Here is a 6000-nt window from a genome sequence, read left to right on the forward strand (position 1 = left end):
TCTCTGAGGACGTATAAGGGGCCTGGACCCTTATCAACAAGTGACCATCTGCAGCAAAAAAGAAACCAAACTCCAAAATAATGCTGGCCAGCAGAAAATAACATGATCCAAGAAGGTGGAACCAGGGAGGGGACATGCTTGAATATGCATTAACCTCTCACAGCAAAGAGGGGATAAAAAGGACACTCCTGAGATACCAGGTGTGTTCCTGGTAACCCACCAGGGCACCCGGCCGTTTTAACCCTTTGCTTTATTTCTTTTGTCTCCTAATTGTCTTTTGTTTATATTAAATTCTTTTTATAATTTATTAAGTGAATCTCGTTTTTAAGAATTTTTGGGGGCTCGTCCGGGATAAGCACCTCACCTCTGGGACCACCGGAGATCCAGAACGGGGAAACAGGCGCGCCTCTGCTGAGTTCAGCAGATCCCATTCTGTTTCTCCCAGCGTGGACCAAGCGGCTGCAGGTCAAAACCCCGAGGACAAGAAGGAGAGGAATAAAGCAAAGGAAAGGGGAAAAAAGGCTCCATAAAACCGCGGTATTTTTGCTCCATAATTCTTGTGCACGAAGACCCAAAGAAGAAGACGGATTGTAAGTAATCTTTGGGGGAGCGGGAAGCGGGGGTTGCAAGATACCCCCGGGGTTACTGGGACTGGGTCTCAGGGGAGGGGTGAGCCCCTCGGGAAAGGGAGCCCAAGGTTTTCCTGGCACAATCCACTGGGAAAACAGAGTAAAATGTGGATTCTCTAAAACTTTGTCAAGTTGAGGATTAAATCCAAGAAATTTGGATTTAAAACTGCCAAATTGAGGAATAATCCAAGAAACTTGGGATATTTGACATATTACAGCGCCCATGGGCGGATATTAACAAGGGAAGTAAAGAGCACCTTATTGTCTTGCTGTGACTGGGTGGAGTTGAATGAACAGATGTGAGAATGCGTAAATAGGTGTGATTGCTGCATTGAAGTTTGTGGGGTTTTTTTTGTTTTTGTTTTTTTTTTTTGGAATTGTGTTGTTAAAGAGGAAAGGTTTTCGATGCTGTGCTGGAGTAACAGTGAACACGGGTCAGTGCTTCCACAGGGACTGGATCATGGTGGGGACACATGGAGGGATTCGCTTCCTCCCTGCGAGCTCCTGTCTTGGAGCCCATGGGGGGGGCAAACCAGAACTGGGGCTTGTAGCCCAGAAGCCGCGGGGGTGTTGTATCAAATCTGTTCTCAGCGGGATAGCAGCTCTGCTCTCAGAGCAAAGCCAAGGTTACCTTTAGTGGTGATGGTCCCTCCGTGCCTTTCCTCCCCCCTGGGCAACAAGAGCTGCTTGCGGGGGAGGGGTCGCTTTGGTGAGCTGGTATGTGATTCAGCGTTTGAAGTTGTTTGGGTTTTTTTGGTTTTTTGGGTTTTTTTTTTTTTAGAAGTTTTCTTTGCCCCACTGTAGCGGCGGTGAAAGGTTTTCCTGGGAGATGGTGCTCCCAGAGCTACTCCCTGCTGAGCTATTGAGATGGAGGGGCAGGTCAGCCTCAGGAGTGCAAGGGAACTCCTGCAGCTCCGGCCAGCGGTGAGTCCGGCCAGGCCCTGATAAGATCAGGGCACGGAGGGTGCCCTGAGGGGATGAGTTCAGCCCATCCCTTTTGAGTAAAGTGAGGGCAGGGGCCTTCTAAGTCTTGGTGCCCCTGGATTGTTTAAACTTATTTTGGAGCTCTCAAGCCCCAGAGCTGTGTTTAGGCGGCTGCAGGCAGGCTGGATTGAACCACAGATGCCGGTTCAGGTTCCCTGCTCCAGGCACAGGGGGATCGGAGGAGCTCTCAGTGACTCCTGGAACCTCCTGAAGCTGTGAAACAGGCCGGGAACATGCCCAATGGTGAGAGAGCTGGGTGAGTCCCTCTGGGACCCAGGTTTTCTATGCCAGGGTCTTATGAGACCCCGCACATTAAGTTCTGTGATTTCAGGAGTAAGGACTGGTGTCAAACTGTCTCAGAGAGCTTTTTCTTAGCCAGATGTGTGAGCGAGATATGGAGCAGTACTGGCGTATGGTATCAGCTCCAAACCAAGGGAGCTGCAAGTTGCAAGCCTTTGTTTTACCAGGTTCTGAGAGAATTCCGTGTATGATGGTGCTGTGGGCTTCTGCAGCAATAAGTTGTGTCGGTGCTTAAAATTTGAGATTTCAGAAGAGTATGCATCCTGGGAGAAAATGGAAAAGAAGTGAGCTCTGTTTGTTTGTTTGTTTGTTTGTTTGTTTGTTTTTCTTGAGTGATTGCAATATTTATTTTGTAGAGAAACAAACCCATTTCTTAGTATGCCTTCCAATTTCTTTACTTTAGTAAATATCGTAGAATTTTGTGGTTGATTATAATTTTAAAGGCAAGTTGCAGTAATTTGCATAGTAGTCACTTCTTGAGGTGAAAACTTATCAGGTTGTCAATAAGTGTTAGAGCTGTTAACCCTAATGTTGTTTGTGTCCCATGCTGATGGGCACAGCCCATGGTTCTTAACAGCAGAACCTGGTACCAGCCTAAAAGCAAAATCCTGTAGATTGTTGTAAATCTTTTTACTGCTGCTGAAAATTATTTTGTCTCTCTTCACGATATGAAATGCTGATCATCTCTCTGATGATTGCTAAGGAGTTATTGTGATAGTGTGTTTAGCTGAAGATCAGGCTCAGAACTGCCATGATTTTTTGTTCTTTTGAATTTGCCAAGAGAGTGCACATGTCTCTAGGAGTGCTTGTGTTGTTTTGCAGCTGTGCTTATTACAAAAGCAGAAGTGGACCCAGTTAAAAGATTAAAATTAAGATTGTTGGTGTTTCGAATTAAGAAGAGGATTGTGGAGACTCTAAACTTGGTCTATTTTAATAAGTACATGTGTTAATTTAGAGATGAGTCTTATTTTGTGAAAGAAGAGTTCGAAAACAATTGTAAGACTGGTTCTTGCTATAGATGGTTCATAGTATATAAGCTGCAAGTACTGTTGAAACATAAAGGTATTGTCAGAAACTTGTCAATGTATCTAAATGCCTGTAAGAATAAAAGACCTGACCTATCTTGTCATGAGAAAAGTTACACTAGAGATTATTCATATTAAGCAGCTGTGTGAGGATAGACTCCTTTGTACCTGTAGAAGAAAACTTAGAGAAGAATGAAGTCTGTGTCTTCATTTCTAGCTTGACTGAAGATCTGTTCAAGGCAGAAGAAATAGAAATTGCAAGTTTGTTTTAGTTGGTAAAAGTAGCTAGCTAGCTGACTGGTCTCTGTGTCTAGTGCCTTTGATGACTTTGGGGAGGGTCCCCAAAAGGAGGTGTTAGAATTTGTTGTTATTCTGAAGCAAAGTAATTTGTGTAGTGGAGATTCTGGAGGGATGTGGTGTAAAGAGTGGCGAGATAATAGTGGCAAAGAGAAAGAGAGAGGTTTGCGTCTCTTTTCATTAAAGTTGTAAAGATTTTTAGAAAGAGAGCGAGAAGTGTCTTGTTGGCTCCGAAGAGTGAGCACTGGCTTGTGGGGAGAAAAACTTTCAAGCGCGATTAGAGATGAGAATTGTGCCCGAAAATAGGGGATGTTAGGAGCATCTGGAGCGCTGGGTTAGGAGTTGTTAGGTTTAGGTGTTGTTTTATTGCTTTTATGTAAAGCAGCTGTAGCAGGACCTGGTCCCTGTGAGTGGTGAACAGCAGGGCCCGGTGTGGCGGCTCCCGGTCCTCTCCCACCTGATGTGAAGGGTGCAGAGCGCGGTTCGTGAGTGGCGCTGCTGGAGTGGGACCCGCCGTGTCTGTGCCGGGGTCTCGAGGGGTGCGGGGTGCTGGGAGTGCTCGCCGGCCCGGCAGCGGCGCTGGGTGAGGTTTGCTGCTGAGGAGCGAGCTGGCCCAACAGAGGAGCCGCAGACCAGAGCACTGTGGACTCCGGGCTCTGCCCCCCCGGCTGTGGTGGGAGCTGAGTGTGTTTGAAAATGCCAATCCTGTGTGTGAAGGGACGGCACAGCAGGGAAAGAGGGCACACGGGCTTTGCCCCAGGGTCAGCACGTCAGCAAGTGACTGGCAAGGACACAAGTGGGCCCCTGCAGAGCGAGCGGCTGAAACAGCCTGCTCGGCCCAGAGCTGCGGCAGCAGGGGTGGGGGAGAGAGATAGCCTGAAAAAAACTGCTGTCAATGGGAAAGGAACGGAACAAAAGCCGAGAAACAGACCGGTGGATGATGAGACCAAAGCAAAAGTAATCTTGCTCGTTAGGTTCTGAAAACCTCATCAAGGTGTTTAATTTCTTGAAATAGGATTTTTTTTTTTTTTTTCTCTCTCTTATTTTTTTCTTTTCTTTCTTTTACTCTTGTTAAAAGGAAGGGGTTTGTTCTAAGAAACCGATAAAAGAAGTTTGTGAAGCTAAACAAATAAATAGTAACCAAAAGGTAAAAAAGGTAATGAATGTAATTTATTTGAAGTCAAAACTAACCTAGCCTTTCTTGTTTAACTAATTTGAACATGCAGAAAGAGATTGGCTCCTGTGTTAACTGATAAATTTCGCTGATGGAAAATTTTGATGTGACGTTTTCATTCTCCCTGTGTTATTAAGAAATTGTTTTCAGGTACTACTGATAATTAAGGCAGAGAAGCTGCAATCTGGACCAAAGAGTGAAGTTGGATTCACACCATTAAGATCAAAAGAGCTGAGGACAGGACTGTAATACCCAAACTGAGTGATACCAAATGTACTCTTGAGCAGAGACCGGCGACAATGAACTGATCCAAGGAATGTGCTAAGAATCACACCTAACTGAGAAGTAAGACCAAGCCTGTATCAGTAGTTTCAAGTCCTGCCTGGATAAGTTCTGAGACACTTTGATATCCACCTTGGGGAGGAAAACTCCCACTCCAAACAGGAGGACTGGGGCTGTTTTGGTTGGGAAATCCTCGTATATTTTTACTTTTGCCTGTGATTTGTATAAAGGAGGGGGGAGAACCACAACTTCCATCAGTGCCACATCATATATATTGTCTAAATCATCCCAATACGGGACATGCTATCTGGATTAAATATAAGTGTTTAAATTAGAGAGTAATAGGTATTGTAGTCCACAAAGTTAAGCCTCTCATTGCAGGAAGTGTGAGGTGTCAAATCTATTAAGAATAACTTAAATGATAACTTTTTTTACAGATGGGAAATTACTAGTGCGTGTTGAGTGGGAAGTACCTGAGGAACGGTGGGAAACTGCTGTTAAAAGGTGTCAAAAGAAATTTGCTTGGAAATTACAAAAAAGGAAGTGACAAGGAAATAGGGGGCAAGACCAGACTGACCACTACAACTCACCACCGAGAAGAATATAAAACACCTGCTGTGAGCTGCAACCTCATAGGCAGGATTGGTGGGGGTGTAAGCCATACTGGACCCCTATTATTCCTTCTTCTGTCACTTATCCTTCTCCCTTCTGGGACACCAGCAAAGCCATGTTACAAATGCTATCAAAAGCTTCACATGGAATGACACCGGGGTTTCTTTCTTATTACCCACACCAATATCAATAATCACTGCTATAACCTATCCAAATTAAGTACCTGTATGCATAAAGGGAAAATATTAGTCTACAGAAAATCTAGGAACAAGTAGTAACAGATTAGAAAACAACTGCCCAAAAAGGAGAAAAAGATGGATTTTCTTCACAGTTGTTGCCAGGAGAAATAACCAAGATTTGGTAAGAGAGCAAATGGTAAGTGAAAAGATAAAGCCAACACAGTAACCTAGACCTGTATTAACCTCACATCAGGACATGTAAGCAAAGCTCAAACAGCAATTAAATGGAGAAAACTTCTTCATGAAGTGAGAAATACTCCTGGTAAAAAGTATAAAGTTGGTAATAAAACTTGTACATAGTAAGTTCCAGAGAAACCAACTCGGTATTAGACCCAAAGGAAAGTAAAAGAAAAAAAACTGTGTACATAGTAATAGAACCAGATTCTTCCAGTGTAATAGTACAGGGAAAAATCCTTACTCTGGAAATAGTCAAATTTTGGGGAAATAAAAATCAACAG

General features: G+C 44.1%; 1 long non-coding RNA gene across 1 annotated transcript; it reads left to right on the forward strand.

Annotated features, from left to right (window-relative positions):
• The first annotated feature begins 89 nt into the window (after positions 1 to 89).
• On the forward strand, positions 90 to 5653 carry LOC147649313 (uncharacterized). The gene is made up of 2 exons (XR_015279193.1): positions 90 to 200; positions 446 to 5653. It is a non-coding gene; the product is annotated as an uncharacterized LOC147649313 (long non-coding RNA).
• The last annotated feature ends 347 nt before the right edge of the window (positions 5654 to 6000 follow it).

The sequence above is a fragment of the Cyanistes caeruleus genome, chromosome 25 (assembly GCF_971803275.1).
Source record: "Cyanistes caeruleus chromosome 25, bCyaCae1.hap1.1, whole genome shotgun sequence".
Classification (NCBI taxonomy): Eukaryota; Metazoa; Chordata; class Aves; order Passeriformes; family Paridae; genus Cyanistes; species Cyanistes caeruleus.